Source organism: Orcinus orca, chromosome X (genome assembly GCF_937001465.1).
Source record: "Orcinus orca chromosome X, mOrcOrc1.1, whole genome shotgun sequence".
NCBI lineage: Eukaryota > Metazoa > Chordata > Mammalia > Artiodactyla > Delphinidae > Orcinus > Orcinus orca.
Window position 1 is genome coordinate 96871220 of NC_064580.1, and position 25145 is coordinate 96896364.

At 45.4% G+C, this 25145-nt stretch overlaps 1 protein-coding gene across 1 annotated transcript in view; it reads left to right on the forward strand.

The window, feature by feature from the left end:
• The first annotated feature begins 764 nt into the window (after positions 1-764).
• PAK3 (p21 (RAC1) activated kinase 3) overlaps positions 765-25145 on the forward strand; it is a 284313-nt gene continuing 259932 nt past the window's right edge. The window contains exon 1 of the mRNA XM_049705242.1: positions 765-933. The gene's annotated coding sequence lies outside the window, so the exon portion shown is untranslated. The remainder of the gene's footprint in view (positions 934-25145) is intronic.

The window sequence follows — 25145 nt, forward strand, 5'->3', positions numbered from 1 at the left end:
AGTGACCCCTTGACACCAGTGAAGCCAGGGATCTGGATAATATTGGCTTGATGAGCAGACTAAAGCGTAGAGAATTGATTGTGTGCCGCCTTGGTTGCAAGCACAGAGATTTTGCAACGGAATGAGAGACAGGAGAAAAGGCAGAACTCAGAACCTGTATGAAATTATGGGTACCTCAACTCGTGAAAGTAAATCCCAAGGTGGAACAGCAATTGCGCTCTTGGTAGTCCATACAGCACTGAGCATAGTACGAACAGCTCACTCAGTAGGATGTGATGGTGACTGTCCTTGGTCTCTTGGTCTCTTTCTATTCTCCTTAGCTATAGGTTTCCCAAAGATATGTGTGGATGCAATTTACCAGGGCCCAGAAGGAAGACTGAAGGGTAGGGATGTGTTGTTCATTGATGGCGGGCCTGGCGCCCTGGTACTGAACCCCTTCTTGCTCCCTCACCCCCAACTCCCATCCTCTGGCCGGCATAGTCAGGCTTGGGAGACTGAAAGGGTTTCACTTCCGCCCGGCTGCAGGAACCACAAGTTCCAGACTAGGTCGGAATTGGAATAATCACAGTCAAAATACACCCAGATGCTCTTACACACCCAGACGCGCGCGCATCCCCGGGCCATGGGGCGCACGTGAGCCCACGCCCCGCGCACCCAGCCCTGCCCCTCGCCAGAGCATCCTCAGCAGCTGCCACAGAGGCCGCCGCCGCCGCCGCCTCCGCCGCCTCCTCCTCCGGCCGCCGCCTCCGCTGCTGCCGCGCCTCCGCTGCCGCCGCGCCTCCGCTGCCGCCGCGCCTCCTGTCTCCTCTCGTTCTCCTTCCTCTCCCAGTTCCTGCTCCCCCTCCCATCCCTTGGCGCCTGCTGCCCGGCGGCGAAGCGCAGAACCTTCAGCCGCGGCTCCCCTTCGCTCGGGCCAGTAAGAGGCTGGAACAGGTCTGTGTCGGGGGCGCTTTGTTGCAGGCTGTTGGAGCGCCAGTGGCTCCGAGAGCCGTTAGGAGGGCATGGGGCGGACGGGAGGGTAGATTATTTCTCAGTTTTGGGTCTTTTTCTATGAATAGATGGGGTGCGGTGGGGTGGGAAGGCAGCTCGGTCCCTTTGCCAGTTCGCCGTCCCTGTCGCTTCATGGCGAGATAGCTCGGAAGCTGCCCGGACTCCTGCCCCCGCCCACCCCTAAAGCTCTCTTTCTTTTCGCCCCCGCTCCCCGCATCCACTTCCCAGAGCTGAGCTTTCTCTTGTCTGGGAGCTCATGGATGGGGGAGGGGAGAGATGGATGGAGTCGATTCAGCGGGGCACCTGGGTGCATGGGGCTTTGTTGCGTACAACAAAACCAGTCCCCACCAGCTTCCAGTTCCAGGCTAGGCTGCAGTCCGCCCGTAGAGTGGGGTGTGGGCCGGGCAGTCTAGGGAAGTGAGGGAATGTGAGGGGGCACTCCCCGTGTGTGACTGGGCACACAGGAATGCAGATGTGGGAGATGGTGCAGGTTTATGTGGGATTCAGTGAGTGTGAGTTGGAGTGGTGTGTGTGTGTGTGTGTGTGTGTGTGCGCGCGCGCGCGCGCGCGCGCGCCATGGGGCTGGGCTACTCCTGGCATTACATGTCCTTGGGTATCATTCCATGCCAAGCCAGATTGCAGTAATACGCAGGCCGATCAGGTCCAACCTGTTCTGCCCATGTCGGAAGGGTGATGATGGTTTCAAAGTGATGGAAAGCCCCCAGCTGGGGCTGTTGCTTAGGACATTCTGGATGTGGAATTTCTAGCCACATTGGCCAGGTCTTACTGGACATCAGTATTTTTCCCCAAAGATGCCCAACTTTCTTGGCAGGCTTCTCTCTCTCAGCCAATGAGGATACAAAGCTCTTACAGTGATCTCTGCAGTAACTCCCCCCCTCCTAACTTCCTCACCCCACCCCTTTGATTAGTGGATCCTCATGTCTTCTTTACTGCAGTTATGTTAGTGGTGGGTTAGGTTGTAGCTGTATGTTTGGAGAAAAAGGGGCATACTAAAAGCACTATGTCTTAGTTGTGAATTTGGTTGAGAGTTTTTTGTTGTTGTTGACCCATAAGGTGTGAATTGGCATGCTCTTTTTTTTTTAATCAAAGAGAGAAGGTATCAATAAAATGAACAAAACTCGTAAACCTCCTCTTTGACATTTTAATTTATGGTTTTAATAAAGCGTTTTTCAGCGTTCAAAAATGTACAGTTAAGGACAGTGATCGTTCACTCAAACAACTGGCATTTATTGAACACCTGCTATGTGCCAGTAGTGTTAGGTATTGGAAGTATAGCAATGAATAAATGAATAAAACATCATCTCAGCTCTCAGGGAGTGCATAGTGTGGTAGGCAAGAGAGAATGTGTAAACAGATCATTACAGTAGAGTTTGACAAGGGCCGGGCAGGTTACTGTGAGAGCATGGAAGAGGGATGCCTGGCTGGAGGAGGGGGGAATGATCAAGGAAGTCTTCACAGGGGAAGTGACATTTGAGTGAGTGTTGAAGAATTAATTCACCAGATGGCTAAGTTGAAGGGACAGCATATATAAAGGCAGAAGGGTCATAGTTAAGTAAAACTGCAGGGAGTCCTTGGAAGTGTTACTGTCCCATTCTCAACAAACTCAGGATGAATCTCCCTGGACTGGGATGGTGATTAATGGTGAATGAAAAAGGAGCCAGTACTGCAGACTGATAAGGATCAGAACACATCCCCATTTAAAAAAATGTCTAGCTTATGTATTAATATTAGTGTGTTTTGCTTTAAGCAAATCTGATATGTGTAAGTATGGATTTACAAGGCAAACGAACTAGATGGACAGTATTCACATTGCAGAATTCGTTGCTTTACAAAAGGATTCATAATCAAATCATCTTAAATAACAGTGCCCCTGTGACCTTTACAGTGAATCTTTTTACCAAAAATCCATCTACACAGAATTGTTGGCAACAATTTACCAATTTCAGTGGAAGCATTTTCCCTCATGGTGTGGATGTTTAATAAACACTAAAAGAAAACATGAAAATGTCAGTAGTAAATATTAAATCCATTGTCTGTGATCTTTCATCATTTGAATTGTATATAAAATACAAACTAATCAGGACAGGGTCTTCAGGGAGTTTTACATCTTAGGTACTTTTAGTAGTGTCACTGGTAATTAATGATAGCACAAGATTTCTGTGCTGTGTGTTAGTTCTGAAATGGCTATACAATGACTACTCTAATACTCATGCAGTGAAGCCAGAACAGGGGCACGTTCTCTTGTTTTGTTGTGTTGGCACGGATTGCACGGGCTGATGAATGGCACTGGAAATGAACCTAAGAGATGGATGATTTCTACTGGAAGTGCCTGGTGGGCACAAAATTCTGCAAGTTAAGAGTGGGGCTCTGAGGGTTTGGACCAGCATCCCGAGCATCTCCTCCCTTAAATGAACACCAAAAAGAGCCCTGGGCTCTATAAAAAAGGAGTGCCAGCAGAAGTGGGTGAGTTTGAATTGGCTTCTTCCCATCTGGCCAATGCCCTGCTGCAGAGGAAATGATGGCCTGGGGTCCTTTGGGCGCATCCATCGAGTTCCCTTGTTCACTGGCTGTCAATACCAGAAGGTATCAGGCAGTAGCTCTAAAAACACCCCCCGCCCCCCAGCTTGGGCTGGAATGGAATTGATCTGTTGCTGTGCTAATACTCGGATTAGTCTACTGGCTAGGACAGTGCTTCCCAGTGTGGGTTCCAAAAAAGACTAGTTCCATAGGATGTTAGTAGGTGTTGCACACACACACACACACACACACACACACACACACACACACAGAGTTTTCTGGTTAAGTTTACTTTGAGAAATTCTTGCTTCAACAAAAACGGTTTTGCTTATTGCAAGGCTTCTAAAAGCCTTTACTAGGCTAGGGTATATCGTGACTCTCCAGGAGAAGAGAATATGCAGCATTTCCCAGATATATTTTCCCACAGAACCTGGTGTTCCAACAAGCATTTGGCTGGGCTGGTGCGGAGAAGAACATTCTTTGGGCAATGCTGGGCAAGAGCATTTGTGCTGAGTTTGGAGGCTGTCGGTGTCTTGCTGGGTAAACTTGGATGACTCGCTTCAGCCCTCCAGGCTTTCCTTCCCCCATGTGTAAAATGAAGTTGATAATAATCATTGACTGTGATGGTATGATGACAACTAAGATAATATCTCTGCAAGTATTTTGAGCTCCTTAGAAGAAAGGCTGTATATAAACTCAAGGTTATTATGAAAGGGAAGTGAAGAATTAAGGCAATTATCCTATAGTTCCAGCCCCGATCCTGTTTTTCTGCTACATTATTGGGCAGACTGCCCCAGTTCTCTGCTCTGCTTTGACTGCAAAGACCTATCCTCATTCAACCTTGAGTGACTCAGTTCTCTGGGCTTACTTCCTTTCACATCCTGGCAATTTCAGTGTGGCCTTTAATTTCCTGGTCCAGAGGTATCATCAGTACAGCCTCAAGAAAAGTCCCATCAATCTGAACACACCCTGCTGACCAGAAAACCCTGGAGGTGGGAATTAAATGTAGTTGGGAAGTTGCTTTTATCCTTCACACTCATCCTCTTGCAGAAGCAGTTCTAAAGGACCATCTTGGAAGCTGGCTGCTGCAAGGCTCATCTCCAGTGGCCCCAGTGGCCCATCTGGGCCAGAGTCCTGTTTGCAGGAGAGATTTCTTGAGCACAGCTTCCGGGGTCCATTTTGCCACTAGGAGGCCGTGGCCCTTAGAATAATGGAGTTCTTGAGGATTTACTGCTAAGGATCATTACAAACTGGGTTTGAGGTAGAGACTGATGTGAAGGCATTAGAGGTATAGTCTACAGTGCTCTGTACACGGACCAGCCATTCCCCGCATGAAAGCAGCAGGCTTCAGGTGCAGGAGGAAGGATTGGGTTTAGCCACAAGAGAAAACTGTGTGACTTTAAGATGTGATACTGGATATTGAGAGTGAAGTCATTCTCTGTTCTGGAGGGCTGAGTGGAAATGCCTGTCCAGGAGGGCAGAGTCATAGTATGGTAGAGCTACAGGTGCCTTGTGAAGTTCATCTGGTGTGAATGTTCTGTTTGGATGAGGAAAATGAGGACCAGAGAAGTACAGTGAGCTGCCTAAGGTCACACAGCTAAGCACATGACAGAAGTCATCCTAAAAGCTAAAACTCAGATCTGCTGCCTCCTTGTGCTCTTTATACTAGACCCAGCTGTGTTCTTGTGTAGTTCAGGGGAGTGTGGATTGGCTCATTCAGTGGGACTTGGAGGTCATGTCCAGGCCTGAGTTGTGTGGGCTTTAGCAGAGGGACAGGTCTCTAGTGGAGCCCTCAAAGGCCATGCTTCCCCGTATCTCTCAATCTCCATTCCTCTTGAGTGTACAGTTGTCTGATTCACCAAGCCATGCGGCCAGCTGGAAACCTAAGGACTGGGTGTTCTGTCGAAATACTCAGTGGGTGATTCAAGCATCCAAGTCCCTCTATCTTGGTTATTATTAACATTGTGTGGCCCAAGGACCTCCATCAAAGCTTGATGAAAGCTACTGATGTACTCCCCAAAGAAGGACCCACATCCATTAACACGTGCATGTAATTTCACGGCCATCTGGGTCTCGGGCTCCTGCTCTGCTGGCTGTTGGTGTTGGTACACAGCCTAGGGTCACTTGTAGATGCTCCCTACATACTAAAGATTCCCAGAGCTGGAATTGTCAACCTTACCTAGGAGGGAATTGGAAATACTGGGATGAGTCTTGTGCCAAAAAGACTGGGGGTGCGGGGTTGGTTAGAGTGGCATTTCTTTAGGATAAAAGAATGGGATTGAGTCCTGGACTTGAGGGAAAAACGGAAAAGGAACTGAAACGAGCTGGCCATTTCCCTTTCTCCCAGCCTTATGAAAGAGATGGGGAGGAAAGGAGGCATGGCAGGAAGACTGGCAGGAGACTTGGAAGGATGGGAGAGGGAAATCGTTCTAGAAAGCGTGTCAATCATGCCACCATTGCATGAAACGAGACTCTTCTAAAAGAAGTCAACAACTCTTCATTTCTTTCCAGCGTTTCTCGTCCTACTTCAACTTCTAAATAGCAAAAGCTCATGGCTTTGGGGATTCGAAATTGTCTTAGATGCTGGAACACATGTCCTTGAAGAGGACATTTTTAGAGGCTGGGAGTGGGAGCTGGACATTGTGGGGGAACGACACAGCTTGCCTCACTTCTTGTTAAAAAAAGCATTTTTATGATCAGAATAATATATGCTCATGCTTGTAAAAATAGGAATATGAAGTAGAATGTTCCTGGCCTCTCCACCACTGATCCCCCACTATGTTCACAGCTTGGTTTGTGTCATTTTGTGTGTGTTTCTATGAATATTCATATATGTATTCATGTGCCTAAAATAATAATAAAAGATGTGACCAAGACTACACATACTGTTCTACAACATGCTCTTCATTGGACTCTATATCTGGCGGTCTTTGCCCGCCGGTACACTTCTAGCTAGTTCATTCTGTTTAACAGTTGCATAGTATTCTGTCATCTGGTTCTGACCTAATTTCTAATACGAGCATTACTGAAATTTTGCATTCTTTCAAATTTTTACAAATTATTAGATATTGGCGCAGGCTACCTCTTTCTACACGCATCTCTCCATACTGTCACCAGCGTTTTTGTCGTATAAATTCACAGTAGTGACCTTGCTGGTTCAAAGAGTTTGGTTTGCACACCTGTGATTTTTAGAGAGCCTGCCCAGTTGCCCTCCAGGAAGGTGACAGCGACTTCCCTCCCCACCTGCCCCCCATCCACATGGCCATTTCTCCATGCCCTTCCTCACCGATTTCAGTTATGTTGGTTGGTCCTTTCAATCTCTGACAATGTGATTGCTGAAAAAAATCTCCTTTTCCCTTACATTTTTTTTGAGTACCAGCATCTTTTCGTATGTTTATAGCACATCTGCATTTCTTTTTCCGTGTTGCCATTTCATATCCTTTGCCTGTTTTTCTATTGGGTTTTTCTTTCTCACTGTGATAAATGGGATCTCTTTATATATTTTGAGTAGTAACAATTTAACTGTTATCTATGTTGCAAATATAGTAAGTAGTCTATTGTTTATCTTTTGACTTTGATTTTGGTGTCTTTCATTGCACAGAAATGTTTACGATTTTTTTGTTGTTGTTTTTTTGCGGTACGCGGGCCTCTCACTGTTGTGGCCTCTCCCGTTGCGGAGCACAGGCTCCGGACACGCAGGCTTAGCGGCCATGGCTCACGGGCCCAGCCGCTCCACGGCATGTAGGATCTTCCCGGACCAGGGCACGAACCCGTGTCCCCTGCATCGGCAGGCGGACTCTCAACCACTGCGCCACCAGGGAAGCCCAATGTTTACGATTTTTAAAAATAACCATTGTCACTCTATTCCTTTATGAGCACTTCAACGATGCCACAGTGAATGTCCTTGGGCTATATTATATGTGTTTGGCTCATTATTTCCTTCAGAAAAATTCCTAGGACTGGATTTGTTTAGTTTTTTTTTTTCTAGATAGTTCCAAACTGTCCTCTAAAGTGTTGGGTTTTTTTAACCAGTTTACACTCCAACTGCAGTGTAAAGAAGTATACTTTACTCCTCCTCTTGATGTCTTATGATAATTCAGGTTTTGCTTCTTAAGTCAAGTGCTAGGCAGAAACTCATATTTGGCACCATAAAAGGCTGTGGGCAGAAATCCCTAACTGCACGTGAAACGCATGTAATACACGTTTCACCTTCAATTATTTCAGCAAACATGTTTTTTTAATTCGTTTCCAACTAGAACTGTGTCGAAAGCATTTTCCAACATCAAGTCCCTCTAAATTCACTGTGAAATGAATGGCTATTTAGGGCCATTTCTGCTGGCAGCAGCCGCAGCAGCAGACAATGGCAAATGAACTTTAGAGATGTACCTTGTAAGACACTTGGAACAAAGCTACTGCTGCATCTTCACTAAACTCTGAGGTCAGCTAGGTTGGTTCCAGAATTTTCCAGAGGCTGAGTGCTGAGTAGGAGTTAGCTTCTATCCAACTTGCCTTCCTGCAAAGAGGACAAGTTTGAGGCCCTCCCATGAGGAGTTATTCTAATGGAAATAAACAGTGATGTCACCCTCTGTAAAGGGAGTAGTGACAAACAGGTACAGGTGTAACTTTTCTCCTCATTCTGCCTGGGCTTGCTTCATCTTCTTGCATCTCTTTCCTGCCAACATCCAGATACGGTCGATGGAATTTTGGTGTTTACTTTAGGCCATGGGTAGGATCCACGGATTAGGAGAAGATGGATATCAGAGCGGTCATTTGTGTGGCTTAAGAACTATCTTTAGTCAGAAGAGCGAGAGCAACAGCAGTAACCGTCAGATCCCTTGGGGGTGGCAGAGCATGGGTGGGAAATGAAAGAGCAGTGATTGTGTACCCATTTTACAGATGGAGAAGACACATCTGGAAAGGAGAAATGTTCTGAGAGTTGGACATTGCTGGAAAAGGCTCCTGACATACCCCCAACACATGCTAGCTAAAAATCTGGCAACTTCTCTCCTCTAGGGATGGATATAGGTGCCTTTAAAGTGCAGCTTCCTAATTTGATATATTTAAGAGTACCCCTTGTACTTACCCATCGTTCACTTTACCTAATGTGGTATTTACCCCACCCCTGGGATGCTTATTTGAACGATTGCCAGTTATTATTTGTGGTTTCCCATTTACCTCAAAATCTTGGTATTTGGAAAATGGCTTTAGAGCCTATCTAATATTTGTGGGTTTTTTTTCTTTTAAAGGTTTGGACTAGAGTAAGGATCCTTCACAGGGGAACTGATGGCCAGGAATATAATTATTAGTCTTTGCTGCCTTGAAAAAAAAATGGCTTTGGTTGTTGAGTTAACGAATGTCCCATCTTAAAACTAGGGTGTCTTTTCTTCGATGCTGAACTATTTATTTATTTATGCATGCATGCAGTGCCGCGTGGCTTGCAGGATCTTAGTTTCCTGACCAGGGATTGAATCCGGGGCCGCGGCAGTGAAAGCGCTGAGTCCTAACCACTGGACTGCCAGGGAACTCCCCAACGCTGAATAATTTAAAACTGAAACATTATAGCCACAGATACCGGTCTCTACACATAAATCATGTGATACATTTCTCCTTATGGATGGTCATAAGGGAAAAGGTCATATTTTCTTTTTAAAACTATGCTTGATGCTTTTCGTAGAACTGGGGATTGTCATGTTTCGTTTTCTAATGAATTATTCTGCAAGGGTAGTGTTGCTGTTTAACTCTGATTAGAACCAGGAGAGGACATCTGTCCCCACACTTAAACTAGAAAGGACAATCTCATTAAGAGGCAAAGAGAGTCGGTAAGTGGAGCTTACAGTGAATTGGGAGACAGAGGACCCGAATTCCAGTTCTGATTTTGTTGCTAATTAGCTGTGTGACCTTGAACAAGTGCTTAATTTTCTCTGAGCCTCAGCCTCCTCACATATAAAATGAAAACGTAGTTAGGAATAGATCATCTATACAAAGCATACTTGTCTTCAAAGTCAAAGTTTGCTTTGTGACAGAATCATTTGGGGGCATTTCAAAAAAAATATGTCGGATTCCCCACCTTAACTCATTGAATCTGAAACTCCAAGAGTGGACCCACGAAGTCTATCTGTTAACCAGCTCCTTAGACGACAGAGAAGGCTGTAACCCCCTCCTGTGGTAACTTTCAGGGGGCAAGATTCCCTGGGCCTGAGGGAATGAAACCCATTTTCCAAAGTGGGAAAGTCCACATCTCCCAGTAGCTCTGGCTGAGAAACCTATGATATGAGACCGCATTTGGGGAGGCTGGTTTTTGACCTAGTTCCCTGGGGCTGGTTTCTGCTGAGGTGAGTGGAGAGCAGACTGTTCTTTTTAATAAGAGCAAGTCTGGATGAGCGAACTGACCAGTTATTCAATAATGAGCATATTTCAGGCCCTTTGGCACAAAATCTTCAGTCAAAGCATTTCTGAGAAAGGACAAGGAGGCTTCCAGAACTCAGCCCCTTTCTGCCCAAGCTCCCCTTTGAATCCCTTTTGAAGCTTCTGTCCCTCCTTTGACTTGTAAGCTTTTGTTTCTCTTTCCTTCAATCCACTCACAGCGTTGCAGCGGGTTCTCTTGTTTCAGGGGATTTCAACCCCTGAGCTTTTTCCTCATCTCCCCCACCCACACTGCACTTTAAACACCTTCTCTCCACCCATCACCCCTCCGGTCATCACCTTACTGATTTAATTTCCTTCAGTCATAGGCCCTCTCTCAATACTGTCCTGCCCTCTAAGTGCCAAAAGGAAAGGGGTCAGCATCAAGGTACAGCCCTCTGGGGACTTCCCTGGCGGTCCAGCGGGGCTGGATTCAATCCGTGGTCAGGAACTAAGATCCCACAAACTGCATGGTGTGGCCAAAGGAAAAAAAAAAAGTACACACCTCTTTGCCCCACTTCTTTCCCTGAGTCTCAGCCTTCAGCCCTTCCTTTCATTACAGGGAAGTTGGAGCTAGAGAAGTGGTTCTCCAAAGGCAAACTTTCAGAGACAGCACGTCTTGCTCCTTACATATAGCCACCATTTACTGAGCCATGTGCCAGGTACTGTGCCACCCTCCTGGCATGCGTCATCCCATTCAATCCCTTCCACAGCTCCATCAGGTAGGCACTCTTAGTATTCTCAGATCATGGAGGAGGAAACTGAGGCTCAGGGCCACCAAGTGACTTGCACAAGTTCAGTCAGCTGGTGAGTGGCTCAGTGATCTATCGGTCTGGTCCTGGGGCCTGCATGGTTGAACAGAGTATTCTGCTATTAACGGTTCCCTATGGCGTGTGTCAGGCTGGGTTGTACCAAAGGTGAATAGCAACAGATTTTCTTGGGTGTGAAGAGTCTGAGCTCTGAAGAGTCTGGGTAACTTTAAACACCAAGAAAGGAGGGGGAGTTGGTCTTAATGGCAGAGTCATGTTGCCAGGGTTATTACGTATCATTGTAGGGGTGGGCCTGGGAGGCTGGGTTTGATTCCTGAGAATTGAAAACTGAGTAAAGCTGTAAATATTGGCATTGAGAAGTACATTCCCGAGACTCCTGTGACTATTGTTAGTTTCATGGATCCTGGGAATGTGAAACATACTTGTTATTTTCTTCCTTCCACTCCCTTCCGGAAGCCAGTGCCACGGTTATAGAGGAGCAGAGGTAGGGAATGACTTCCTGGATGCTCTCAGCTAGAGGGGAGACTGTAAAGGGGGAGATAGTCGGGGGGAGGGCCCAGAATAGGCTGAACAACAGTCTTTCTTGTCTGATTCTCATTATCAAACTTGCAGCACGAAGCAAGGAATATTTGGCATCCACCAATACAGACTCATTGAAGTCGAATTGATATGACTCAAACTCATGAGTGCAACAAATCCATGCCCAGAGATTTCGAGAATATGCCCATGGGACCAAGTCCATCTTCAAACCATAACCTAAGACCCCATTTGAAGGAGCCCAGGTTTCTCCTCTGACTGGAGTGCATGGATTGATTTAACATTGCTACACAGAAACAATTTTTTTTCTTTTTTCTCGGCTCTTTCCTGGAAGGATCTTATATTGGCTATAATTTCTCTAAACTCTCTTTTGAGTTGGAGCTGCCAGATGAAGCCTCCCCCTGCCATTTTCTGTAGTGTGTATCCTCTTTATTGTCATTTCCGGTCATGAGAGCCAGTAGACATCAAGGTCTCTTAAGGCCTCAGTCACTGGCTCCGTGTCTAATGCCCACCAAGTCACTTGGCCTTGCTAAGCCTCTGTTTTCCCATCTGTAATGATCCTGACTCTCCCGTTTCCGTGGGGATATTAGAGCAAGCAGATCATCAAAAACAAATGGTCCAAGATATATGACTGTGGTTGTCTTCAGATTTTCCCTGGTAAAAGAGCTGTTTTGGAGAAAAAGAGAAGGTAGTGGAAGGTTAACACGTTAGGAGCTGGAATCATTTGCTTAAGTTCAAATCCCTGCTCTATCGCCTACTGACTATGTGACCTTGGAAAATTTCTTAACCACCTAACTGACTTTGCTCTGTAAAATGGAAAGAATAATAATTGTACCTACTTTGTAGAGTTACAGTAATGAATCAAAGAGATGATATATGGCAAGGGTCTGCCCCATAGTTAATGCTCAGTAAACGGCAGCTATGTTATTTTATTATTATGAGTGCATGAGTCCTGGCCCAGGCACTTTGGGTAAGTCACTTAGCCTCTTTAATCTTCCGTTTCTTCACCTGTGTAATGGGAATAATAATAGTAGTCACCTCATAGGGTTTTTTGAGGAATAAATGAGCTCATTCCTGCAAAGGTCTCAGTGCACTGCCTGGCACATAGAAGTGCTGAAAACAGTGTTATCAGTCTGTTGCCAAATTTAGTGACCCTGTAGGCCCTTTGGTCCCTGGCTTCTCAGTGTCTGGGCCACCTTTGGGCCTCGCTTCCACCCCAGCAGACGTTTCTGATGCCTGTGAAGTATCAGAAGTACTGTTGTTTGGGGTAAACAGAGGAGATGGCCTTTCTGCATGGGGACCTCCCGAGACTAAGAGTGCTTCCTGCAAAAGCACTGCACAGTGTCACATGGGCTGCCTCTGGACAGCAGCTGATTCCCAGGCCCCCAGGTTCACAAAGTGACAAAAATGGGGACAAGGCAGACCTTGCTTAGCAGCTCCCCATAGAAGCCTGGCCCCGGGCAGCACAGAGTTTTGTTAGTTGCCCCTCCCACGCCTCCCCTGGCAGCCCCCCCGCCAGGCACCTACTCCCTTCTGGCCTTCCTCCAAGACAACAGGCCAGAGGGCCCTGCATCTCCTCCCCAAGCGATACATCAAGAAAGGAGAGCAGATGATGCCATAGTGACAATTCCTACCTGATCGATAGAACCGGGAATTGAATCCCGGTGACAAGGCCTGCCTTGAGGGGAGCCACCTCCCAGGGCATCACCTGCCTCAGCCTAGTGACCAGGCAACCTGCCCTGCCCACCACTGGCTGGATACCAGCCTCAAGGCCTTTCCCTATACATGTATCCCCACCTCTGGGGCCCACAGTGACTGACCATTTCAGGCACATGCTGCCCTCATCGGATTCCTCAATGTCTCTGCCTTAGTTCAGCCCTTATTATTTCTTCCCTCAACTATTCAATATCATTGTTGTTGCTGCTGTTGAAGGTATTAATAACAGAAATAATACCTAACATCCATTGAGTGCTTACCGCATGTGAGGCACTATGCTAAATACCTTATAGGTATTCTCTCATTTCATCCTCATAGTAACCGTTTGAGGTAGGCACTATTTTTTTTTTTTCCGGTACGCGGGCCTCTCACTGTTGTGGCCTCTCCCATTGTGGAGCACAGGCTCCGGACGCGCAGGCTCAGCGGCCATGGCTCACGGGCTCAGCCACTCCGCGGCATGTGGGATCTTCCCGGACCGGGACACGAACCCGTGTCCCCTGCATCGGCAGGCGGACTCTCAACCACTGCGCCACTAGGGAAGCCCGGTAGGCACTATTATTACGACTAGAGATATTGGTCAGCCTGCAGTATTAGGGTCCTGATAGCATCTTGGACATCTATGAAATATTCAGAAGGTGTTGCATGACGCAAGAGGACTTTCGATGTACTTTGACAACAAGCCCTTCTGTACCACCCCTTCCACTTTCCCACCAGCTGCGTGGGTACAGCAGATGTTGCTCATTCTGAATCCTGCTGGGCACCTGGCCATGGCTGGAGATGTAGAGGCCATGCCACCCCTAACTTCTTGCAGCTGAGGAGGACTGGTGCATCCTGCCCACCCTGGGTTGTTTGGGGCTAGCTGGGATCAGACTAGGGTAGCCGCATGGTAGACATGACCAAATAAAGATCACACTTCTTAGCCCGGAGTTTTAGGCTTTTTTGCTATATGACTATAAATGACTATAACATACATTTGCAATAGCATTTACTTAACACAGACCCCATACTCCAGCCACACCGGTCTACCCTCATCCCCAGAATACATCTTGCACATAAATAGCTGTTTCCATGCCTTTGTTTATGGTGTTCTCTTACCGGTTCTCCAAAAATGTTTCTTAAACCATCTCACTTCTTTACTCCTTTAGTCTTTCATCCTTTCATCCCGAGGACACATTGAGCATCTGTTATATACTAGGTGCTATGCTAGGCACTTAGAATATGATTATAAACAAAACAGACAGAGGCTCTGCCCTCATGAAGCTCACAGTCTAGCGGAGGAGGTAGACATTAAACAAACAAACACAGACATATATAATTACAGTTGACCCTTGAACAATGTCAGGTTTGGGGCACCAATCTCTGTGTAGGTGAAAAATCTGCATATAACTTATAGTCAGCCCTCCATATATGCGGTTCCTCCGTATCTGCAGTTCCCATCCATGGATTCAACCAACCGCAGATCGTGTAGTACCGTGGTATTTACTATTGGAAAAAAGCCCACTTATAAGTGGACCCATACAGCTCAGACCCATGTTGTTCACGGGTCAACTGTGCAAGTTGTAATAAGTGCTGTGAAGGGAAAGAAAGGGTGGTATGAAAGATAATAACAAGGGAGACAATTTAGATGAGAGGCAATGAAGAAAGGTCTTTCTGGGAGAAGGTGACATCTAAGCTGAGACCTGAAAGATGAACAAATAATAGAATGTTCCATGCAGAGGGACCAACTTGGGCAGACACCGGAGGTGGGTGCTGCACATATTCAACTGACTGAAAGAGCTAGTGAACCAGGGAGAAAGTGATGCTCAGTGAGGTTGGAGACCAGGCGGGGGCTTGCAGGCCACAGTAATGAGTTCCCTCTTTATGCTGAGCGCAGTGGGAAATCCCGGACGTGTTTAAGTGAGGGATCAAAATAATCCAATTTATACGTTTAAAATAGTACTCTGGCTGCTACACAAAACTGGCCTGGAGAGTGGCAAGAAGGGGAAGAGGGCCAAGATAGGCGGCTGGGATACTACTCCAGGAAGCGAGATGCTGGTGGCCTGGACTAAGGGGTGGCAGTGGCCATGGAGAGAAGTGAGCAGATTCAGGATACATTTTAGAGCTAGAGCCAAAAGGACTTGCTAGTGGACTGAATATGTTGGCGGCGGGGAGGGAGAAATCAAGGAAGACTTCCATGTGTCTGGCTTGAGCAAGGTGGAGGACAATACCACTGACGGACATGGGGATGTATCCTGAAACTGATTCAGAGGTTAGCTCTCCTGTGCCACATTTGGTCTATAATGCTTAAGTAGCATATATCCTATACTATTTTGTTTTGATGCCAGTTAACACGAGTGAATTTGTTGTCTCCCTAGGTAGGTTTTAAACTCTTTGAGGGCACTGACCATGTCTTACTCATGTCTGTATTCCCCAAAGCACCCAAGACGTGATGTATTGAAGACCGACTGATCAATTAAGGGAAGGAACTCGTTTCTCTTTCAACTTTTACCCTTCTCACTGAGGCATCAGGCATGGCTCTGGGTCAAGCTTTTCTTAAGAAAAAGAAAAAGCTATGACATACTCTTGAAGAGATATGTGCTTTGATACAGACTTTGAACTGCATTTAATCATTAATCACCTTTTGAACGATTGTTGCCGTGTCAGCATGATACACAGGACACACCTCACCTTGGTCCTCAGAACATCCTTCATCCGTGCAGTAAAGGCTACGTGTTCACAGAAGCATGGCCTCATGGGCGTGTGCAGGCTAGCTCAGGATGGGCACAGGAGAAGACTAGAAGTGGCCTAAGGGCCTCAGTTGCTCAGTCGCAAAATAGACAAAATATAGGTGGGTTGCCATGTCTAAACAAGATGAAACAATAAGGAGGTGCCCTATTGCAGTTTTTATGTGATTCTTACGGAAGTTCTACAGAGAGTTGTCTGATCCTGCAGTTCTGAGGTAGGAGCTCAGGAATCTGCATTTTTACAAGAATCCCAGGAAATTATGGTGCAGGTAAGCCCTGGATCACACCTTGAGACGTCATGGCTTCAGAGATCAGCCCTGGAACTGAAAGCACGTACAGCTAGCTCCTTGGGTACAACCCAGCTCATCCCTGCTCCCTCTTCAGGGGATAGTCTAGAGTCATTCTCAGGGGCCCCAGGAACTCCAGACACAGTTGTAGACATGCATGGACACCCACATGAGTGACAGAAAAAGAGATGTAACAGTCCTGACCACCGGAGTGGGAAGGACCAGGAGGCCAGAATCTGTAACGTTTCAGCTGCACCTCGGAACTGACTGGCACAACAGGTCCGTTTTAGGGAAGGCCTCAAGGTGGCGCTAGGTGGTGGAGTTAGTCTGCAGAGGCAGTACCCTGGCCTGTACCCACAAACTTCTAAGGTTGCTTTTCAAAGAGGAACTGAATTGGACCTTGCCCTGTAATCTAATACCTAACCAGGGGGTGTTGCTGGGGGATGGGTATGGATTTAGCATCTCAGTGGGATTAAGGGTAGCTCCAGGTTCACACTGTAAGCGACCTGGGCCTGGTCTAGCCAGCCCAGCTCCCTGCCTAACCAAAACTTGCTCTGTGTCCAGTGTGTCCACCCTTATAGTCTGGACTGCATGGAAACCACCTTCCGCCAAGTGTCCAGGGGCTTAAGTCTAAGCAGCCCCATCATCACTGCTCCCACTTGCCCTGCCTTCCACCTCTCCTGATGGAGACCCAAGACTGACCTGGTCATCATTTGTGGAACACAGCCTGTAGCAGTGAACATCTAGGGGTCCACTTCACTTCCCGTTTTCCAAAGCCAGCAAGAGAAACCTGCAGGCAATAATCACATCCCCACCTTGCACCCCCTTGGACCTGGCTATACCTTCTGAGTTCCCCAAATCTGGAACTGGCCCTGGGTGGTAATCAGCACCTCCCCAATTGGTTTCAACTCAGGGACAACTTCACCCAGTGATTTCTTTCTAAAAGGAGTCAACTCAGAATTTTGAGACCTCAGGGAATTCCCTGGGGGTCCAATGGTTAGGACCCCACGTTTTCACTGCTGAGGGCCCAGGTTCAATCCCTGGTCGGGGAACTAGGATCCCACAAGCCGCGTGGCATGGCCAAAAAAAAAAAGGGGGAAGAATATGGAAAAAAAAAAAAGAAATTTGAGACCTCTTAACGCCTCTCCATTCGTACCATCCTCTGCCACTACCCTAGATGTAAGCCCCTTTCGCCTCTCCTGGGGCGTTTCATCCCCATACATGTTTGTGCTTTCTCTTCACCGTCTCTCCCAGGCTTACGTCTGTGCCCTTTGAGACCCATGTTGCACATCGACAAAGTCCCCTGGCCCCTCCCTCTTGCAGTGTCATCTGCCTTAGTGCATCACAGCGCTGGCTACACATTAGTGTCACCTGGGGAGCTTTTTTAACAAGGACTGAAGCCTGGGCTCCCTCCCTGGAGATTCTGATTCAATTGGCCTGAAGTGGGGCCTGGGCTTTTCTACTTTTTTAAGAGCCACCCCAGGCGATGCTGATGTGCGCCAGGTTTACACACCACTGACACCTGCTTGCCTTACAGGACACATCCATTCTCTTGCAGCTGCTCACTCTCTGTGGTGCACACACCATAGAGCTAAGGGGTGATGTCCACACGTTCCTGTTCCCTAGCACTATTTTCAGGCCTTTTGTGTCCATCCTAAAAAAAGAAAAGAAATCAACAGCTAACAGAATTAAATAACAACTAAATTTATTGTTTATTGTTTTAAAAACGAAATGAGGGCTTCCCTGGTGGCACAGTGGTTGCGAGTCCGCCTGCCGATGCAGGCGACACAGGTTCGTGCCCCAGTCCGGGAAGATCCCACATGCCGCGGAGCGGCTGGGCCCGTGAGCCATGGCCGCTGAGCCTGCGCGTCCGGAGCCTGTGCTCCGCAACGGGAGAGGCCACAACAGTGAGAGGCCCGCGTACCGCAAAAAAAAAAAAAAAAGAAAGGAAATAAAATTAAACAAAAGCTCCTTTGAGGCACATGCTGCCTATACCACCCACTGTTCTTTTTGTCAATCCTTTTCCTCCTCATTCACCCACACTTTTCCTGGACATTTAATACCTGTTTATCACCTTCCTCTCAAACCCGAGCCCTGCTCTTATCCTGGATGACTTTTGTCCCCCAATGTACAATCCATCCAGTACCCTGGACTCACAACTCATTCCTTTGATGAATGTTTATGGAGTGGTACTAGGTACTGGGCACTGTTAGAGGTGTGAGGGATATAGCAGTGAACGAATGGACAAAATGGACACAAATCCCTGCTTGCAAGAACCTTACGATCAGGAGGGTGGGAGTGAATCATACATAGAATGTCAGATGGTAATAAACAGATGGAAAAGAATGAAGCAGGGTGGCAAGGTAGGGAATGCTGGGAGAGAAGAATCGCTTTTATATGTGAGAGAAGGAATTTCAATGAGGGTAGCGTTCATTGAGCAGATGATATTTGAGCAAAGACCTGGAGGAAGTGAGGGAGCTACCGTGTAAATATCTTGTGGGAGAGTGTTACAGGCAGAGATAACAACAAGTGCAAATGTGCTGAGGCAGTAGCGTACTGGCTGGGAGGAGGCCGGTATGGCTGAAGCTGAGTTAGTGAGGGGAGGGTAGTAGATGAGGTCAGGGAGGTACATGACGCCAGGTCTTCTTCAGCCTTGTAGGAAATTGTACGGACTCCGGCCCTGCTCTTACGCTGAATTGAGATGGTGAGCCTTTGGAAGGGAGGGTTCTGGCTAGAGAATGGGATAGAGTCTGATTTACATTTGAAGTTTCCTTGATTTCCTTTGTCTCCACTCACCTTCATCTCTACTCCACTGTGATCACCTGTCCCTATTGCCTGCCTGCCTATTCTTTTTGTTTGTTTTTGGCTACGTTGGGTCTTCATTGCTGCGCGGGCTTTCTCTAGTTGTGGCAAGTGGGTGCTACTCTTCGTTGTGGTGTGCGGGCTCTAGGCACGCGAGCTTCAGTAGTTATGGCACGTGGGCTCAGTAGCTGTGGCTCGCGTGCTCTAGAGCACAGGCTCGGTAGTTGTGGTGCATGGGCTTAGTTGCTCCATGGCATGTGGGATCTTCCCGGACAGATTCTTAACCACTGCACCACTAGGGAAATCCCCTGCCTATTTTTTCATTGCCCCAAACTGCTTCACCTCTGAAATCTTAAACTCAAGAATTATGGTAGCAAAGCTTATACATCCAGCCCCTTAATTCTAATTACGCTTTCTCTTTCACCTTATCTAAATCTCTCATCTCCTGACTCTGCTTAGTTATTCATGGATATCAGTCCTTCTGGGTTCTATTCTTTCTTCTCTCTCCTAAACCCTATAGTGCAGCTTTTCTAGCAGTTCTCATGTGTCAACTTTCTGGCCTGGTTAGTAGTTCAGCAAAGCCCAAACCATAGATCATTCCAGTGGATCTTGGTCCTGGTTGCACATGAGAATCACCTGAGATGCTTTAAAGTATGCTGGTGCTTGATTACATTGGGGCCCATATGTTGGTCTTTTTTTTTTTTTTTTTTGGCCACAGCGTGTGGCATGTGGGATCTTAATCCCCTGACCAGGGATCAAACCCGTGCCCGCTGCAGTGGAAGCGCAGAGTCTTAACCACTGGACCACCAGGGAAGTCCCTATATGTTGGTCTTTTTAAGCTCAGCCAGTGAGTCTAATGAACAACTGGATTAATCGAGCGACTGCCTCTTTCCTTCCTATACTTCCACACCTGGGCAGGAAACCAATCACAATTGTTCCCTGAAAACTACTTGGAACTCTTACAAAGTGACCCTAGTAAGCTACATCTCACATTCCTCTTGGTGTGTAAAGTACCGTCCCCCAGCCTCTAGCCCCACTTTTGTCCTTGCCTCTCTTAGAAGATGGCTTCATTTTACATTTCATAGAAAAAATAAGAGGCTTCCACGGCCTCAAACTCCTGTCTTGCTGCCTCAAATGTGGATGCATCTGTACCCATTTTTATTCCATCGTCTCCTCCACCTCTACCAAAACTTTCCTCTATTTCATGGACCTTCAACATGTTACTTACCTTTGGCTCCCTTCAGAATCTCTACAGTCTTTTTTATCTTTCAAGACTTTCTTTTCAACCCCATATCCCCCCTCCCTCTCTAGCTACTGCCCTATGTCTCTTCTTCCCTTCGTAGCCAAGCTTCTTGAACAAGGAGTCTCCCTAGCCTGTCTCCATTCCCTCTCCTTCCATTTACTTCTGCAGTCCGCTGGAATCTGGTTTCTGTCCTCATCGCTCTCCTGAAACATTTTTTGCCACGGACACCAGTGATTTCCCAACTGACACACCTGATGAACACGTCTCGGTCTTTTGACTGACTTGGTGTTTCTGAGTCGTGAATGTTTACTGCCTGCCTTCCTGACAATTTGCTCTCCAGTGGATTCCATGACACTTTTCCCAAACCCAAAATATAAGTGTTCCCAGGAAGCTCTTTCTCTTTCTTTTCCTACTACTTCACATTTTTTCTTGGCAGTTTTATCCATGCCTGCGACTTCAGCTATCACCTACATGTTTCTAACTCCCAGATGGTTACCTCTACCACAGATCTCTCTCTTGAGCCCTAGATCTGCTTATAAAACTGCCTACGGGCTGTCTCTGCCTAGAAATTCCACTCAACGTGTCCCAAACTGAATGTGACCTTTTATATACTCTGGCTCCACTAAATCAGAAACCTGAGTCATCCAAGATTCTTCTTTCATCTTCCTCACTTTCTACAATTACCGGTTGCTCCCGAGTCTATCTCCCAAGCATCTCTTATCTATTTGCTCCTTTGCATCTTGACTGCCCCTTCTCTAGATTCCCATCATCTCTCGCCTGGACCATCATATCTTCCTAACTGGAGCGCCTGGCTCTATAGCAACCTCCTTAAAGCTGTCTTCCGAACCTGAATAGTCTTTCTACCATGCAAAACTTCTCGAGTTACTGCCCTGCTTATATGCCATCAATGACTCCCAGGGACTTATAGCAGTGGTTTTCAAGTTAATACTTCAGGGATGCCTGTGCGTGTTCTGGAGTGAAGGTGAGAGGCAGTGGGCTAAGTGGACTACACACCAGGGCCAAACTCTTTAATTTAATTAGGGCAACTGAAGACATTTTCCATTAGAGTGAAAATTCTGTAGCCAGAAGAAAAAATTTGAATGCCATTAACCTTGATCTTCACAACAAACTTTAACCAAGTACACTCTTTATCAGGAATAGAAGAGTATCTCTTATATCAAGAGTATGCAAGCTTCATAGAGCTTGTGTCTAGGAATTCTGACCCTTCCAGATGTGTATATTTGGTTGGCAAGGCCCAGACTGAGGGCTCTCACAGCTTGATGTGACTTTTTGTGAGTGTTCAAAGGCCCTTCCTCTTCCCTTCGGGTTTGCTAGTGCCTGTCATAGACATGAAAATTGAAGAACTCTGCCTGAAGAACACCCATGGCCATGATGCAGGTACCATCCCTGCTCAGCCTGAGATACTATATTACACACTGTTCCATAACTTGCATTTTTTCTACTTGACATTATCTCTACTATCCTTCCAAATGATTAAAGAGTCTTTTTTTTTTAACATCTTTATTGGAGTATAATTGCTTTACAATGGTGTGTTAGTTTCTGCTTTCTAACAAAGTGAATCAGTTATACATATACATATATCCCCATATCTCTTCCCTCTTGCATCTCCCTCCCTCCCACACTATCTCACCACTCTAGGTGGTCACAAAGCACGGAGCTGATCTCCCTGTGCTATGCAGCTGCTTCCCACTAGCTATCTATTTCATATTTGGTAGTATATATAAGTCCATGCCACTCTCTCACTTCGTCCCAGCTTACCCTTCCCCTTCCCCATATCCTCAAGTCCATTCTCTAGTGGGTCTGCTTCTTTATTCCCATCTTGCCCCTAGGTTCTTCTTGACCATTTTTTTCCTTAGATTCCATATATATGTGTTAGCATACGGTATTTGTCTTTCTCTTTCTGACTTACTTCACTCTGTATGACAGACTCTAGGTCCATCCACCTCACTATAAATAACTCAGTTTCGTTTCTTTTTATGGCTGAGTAATATTCCATTGTATATATGTGCCACATCTTCTTTATCCATTCATCTGTTGATGGACACTTAGGTTGCTTCCATGTCCTGGCTATAGTAAATAGAGCTGCAATGAACATTGTGGTACGTGACTCTTTTTGAATTATGGTTTTCTCAGGGTATATGCCCAGTAGTGGGATTGCTGGGTCATATGGTAGTTCTATTTGTAGATTTTTAAGGAACCTCCATACTGTTCTCCACAGTGGCTGTATCAATTTACATTCCCACCAACAGTGCAAGAGTGTTCCCTTTTCTCCACACCCTCTCCAGCATTTATTGTTTGTAGATTTGCTGATGATGGCCATTCTGACTGGTGTGAGATGATATCTCATTGTAGTTTTGATTTGCATTTCTCTAGTGATTAATGATGTTGAGCATTCTTTCATGTGTTTGTGGGCAATCTGTATATCTTCTTTGGAGAAATGTCTATTTAGGTCTTCTGCCCATTTTTGGATTGGGTTTTTTGTTTTTTGTTATTGAGCTGCATGAGCTGCTTATACATTTTGGAGATTAATCCTTTGTCGGTTGCTTCATTTGCAAATATTTTCTCCCATTCTGAGGGTTGTCTTTTGGTCTTGTTTATGGTTTCCTTTGTTGTGCAAAAGCTTTTAAGTTTTCATTAGGTCCCATTTGTTTATTTTTGTTTTTATTTCTATTTCTCTAGGAGGTGCATCAAAAAGGTTCTTGCTGTGATTTATGTCATGGAGTGTTCTGCCTATATTTTCCACTAAGAGTTTAGTAGTGTCTGGCCTTACATTTAGGTCTTTAATCCATTTTGAGTTTATTTTTGTGTGTGGTGTTAGGGAGTGTTCTAATTCCATTCTTTTACATGTAGCTGTCCAGTTTTCCCACCACCACTTATTGAAGAGGCTGTCTTTTCTCCACTGTATATTCTTGCCTCCTTTATCAAAGATAAGGTGACCATATGTGTGTGGGTTTATGTCTGGGCTTTCTATCCTGTTCCATTGATCTATATTTCTGTTTTTGTGCCAGTACCATACTGTCTTGATGACTGTAGCTTTGTAGTATAGTGTGAAGTCAGGGAGCCTGACTCCTCCAGCTCTGTTTTTCTTTCTCAAGGTTGCTTTGGCTATTCGGGACCTTTTGTGTTTCCATACAAATTGTGGGACTTTTTGTTCTAGTTCTGTGAAAAATGCCAGTGGTAGTTTGATAAGGATTGCATTGAATCTGTAGATTGCTTTGGGTAGTATAGTCATTTTCACAATGTTGATTCTTCCAATCCAAGAACATGGTATATCACTCCATCTATTTATGTCATCTTTAATTTCTTTAATCAGTGTCTTATAATTTTCTGCATACAGGTCTTTTGTCTTCTTAGGTAGGTTTATTCCTAGATATTTTATTCTTTTTGTTTCAATGGTAACTGGGAGTGTTTTCTTAATTTCACTTTCAGATTTTTCATCATTAGTGTATAGGAATGCAAGAGATTTCCATGCATTAATTTTGTATCCTGCTACTTTATGAAACACATTGATTAGCTCTAGTATTTTTCTGGTAGCATCTTTAGGATTCTCTATGTATAGTATCATGTCATCTGCAAACAGTGACAGCTTTACTTCTTCTTTTCCAATTTGGATTCCTTTTATTTCTTTTTCTTCTCTGATTGCTGTAGCTAAAACTTCCAAAACTATATTGAATAATAGTGGTGAGAGTGAGCAACCTTGTCTTGTTCCTGATCTTAGCGGAAATGGTTTCAGTTTTTCACCATTGAGGACGATATTGGCTGTGGGTTTGTCATATATGGCCTTTATTATGTTGAGGAAAGTTCCCTCTATGCCTACTTTCTGGAGGGTTTTTATTATAAATATGTGTTGAAGTTTGTCAAAAGCATTCTCTGCATCTATTGAGATGATCATATGGTATTTCTCCTTCAATTTGTTAATATGGTGTGTCACATTGATTGATTTGCGTATATTGAAGAATCCTTGCATTCCTGGGATAAACCCCACTTGATCATGGTGTATGATCCTTTTAATGTGCTGTTGGATTCTGTTTGCTAGTATTTTGTTGAGGATTTTTGCATCTATGTTCATCAGTGATATTGGCCTGTAGTTTTCTTTCTTTGTGACATCCTTGTCTGGTTTTGGTATCAGGGTGATGGTGGCCTCGTAGAATGAGTTTGGGAGTGTTCTTCCCTCTGCTATATTTTGGAAGAGTTTGAGAAGGATAGGTGTTAGCTCTTCTCAAAACGTTTGATAGAATTCGCCTGTGAAGCCATCTGGTCCTGGGCTTTTGTTTGTTGGAAGATTTTTAATCACAGTTTCAATTTCAGTGCTTGTGATTGATCTGTTCATACTTTCTATTTCTTCCTGGTTCAGTCTTGGAAGGTTGTGCATTTCTAAGAATTTGTCCATTTCTTCCAGGTTGTCCATTTTATTGACATATAGTTGCTTGTAGTAACCTCTCATGATCCTTTGTATTTCTGCAGTGTCAGTGGTTACTTCTCCTTTTTCATTTCTAATTCTATTGATTTGAGTCTTCTCCCTTTTTTCTTGATAAGTCTGCTAATGGTTTATCAATTTTGTTTATCTTCTCAAAGAACCAGCTTGTAGTTTTATTGATCTTTGCTATAGTTTCCTTCATTTCTTTTTCATTTATTTCTGATCTCATCTTTATGATTTCTTTCCATCTGCTAATTTGGGTTTTTTTTGTTCTTCCTTCTCTAATTGCTTTAGGTGTAAGGTTAGGTTGTTTATTTGAGATGTCTCTTGTTTGTTAAGGTAGGATTGTATTGCTATAACTTCCCTCTTAGAACTGCTTTTGCTGCATCCCATAGGTTTTGTGTCATGGTGTTTTCATTGTCATTTGTTACTAGGTATTTTTTGATTTGCTCTTTGATTTCTTCAGTGATCTCTTGGTTATTAAGTAGTGTATTGTTTAGCCTCCATGTGTTTGTACTTTTTACAGATTTTTTTCCTGTAATTGCTATATAGTCTCATAGCGTTGTGGTCGGAAAAGATACTTGATATGATTTCAATTTTCTTAAATTTAGCAAGGCTTGATTTGTGACCCAAGATATGATCTATCCTGGAGAATGTTCCATGTGCACTTGAGATGAAAGCGTATTCTGTTGTTTTTGG